Consider the following 924-nt stretch of genomic DNA (forward strand, 5'->3'; position numbering starts at 1 on the left):
TGGGCTGGAGGAAACAGTTCCCTCTCTCTTGAGCTGCTCCACTTCGCATTTACTGACCCACCCTGTGAGAAGAGCCCCAGATCCCCCTTCTTACCTGGCAGTGCTCGCCCCTCCTTTGCGTGCAGAAACGCTCCGTTGTCCTGCCTGGGGAACGCACCGCGCAGCGCAGGGGGCCCACAGCCAGCACGCTGCAGCCCTCCTCTTCCTCACTCACATTCAGGCGTGAGCTCGGGGAGGCCGGGATTGTGCTCAGCCTGCACACCCTGACACCTCGGGCTGCAGCAGCTCTCGCTGCCCGTCTGTCGCGGTGCTGACTCTCCCAAGACTAGGGAAAGGTGTCCTGGTCCTGCCCAGCAGCACGTGTTCCCTTCAGCTAGTCTTGATCTAGGGGAAAAAAAAAAAAAAAAAGACAAAAAAGCTCTGGCTTGTTTATACTTGTTCTTTTTATTTACTGAGTAACACAATAAAGCGATGAGATTCGATTATCAAAATATTTTCCTTTTTTCTTTTTCTTCCCAACAGTTATAGTACATCAAAAAAATATACAATGAACATTACAGGAGGGGTACTGGCCAAGTCCCTAGAGTCTGTTTATTCCATTTTTGCGGGGGTTTTTTGTTTTGTTTTGCTTTTTGAACCAAACTGTTCACATCACTCCAAGGTTATTTACAGAGGGGCACACGTTACCGAGCGCTACGGACTATGCCCTACTACCTAGTACAGCGTACGCTAAGTCGAAGGCAGTAAATGCTTTGGATAGCGCAGGAGCGGGGGGTCCGGAGGCGGGGGGGATGCAAGAGAGGGGGGACTGTTCTGACGCAGCTCGTTGCAGTATTATTGTTATCCGAAGGAATGGCTTTCAAAGGGGTTAAAGTGCCAAGTGTAGGAGTAGATTCGGACCCCAGGGGTGATGGGAGCAGCCGA

The sequence above is a fragment of the Apaloderma vittatum genome, unplaced genomic scaffold, assembly GCF_000703405.1.
Source record: "Apaloderma vittatum isolate BGI_N311 unplaced genomic scaffold, ASM70340v1 scaffold33619, whole genome shotgun sequence".
Classification (NCBI taxonomy): domain Eukaryota; kingdom Metazoa; phylum Chordata; class Aves; order Trogoniformes; family Trogonidae; genus Apaloderma; species Apaloderma vittatum.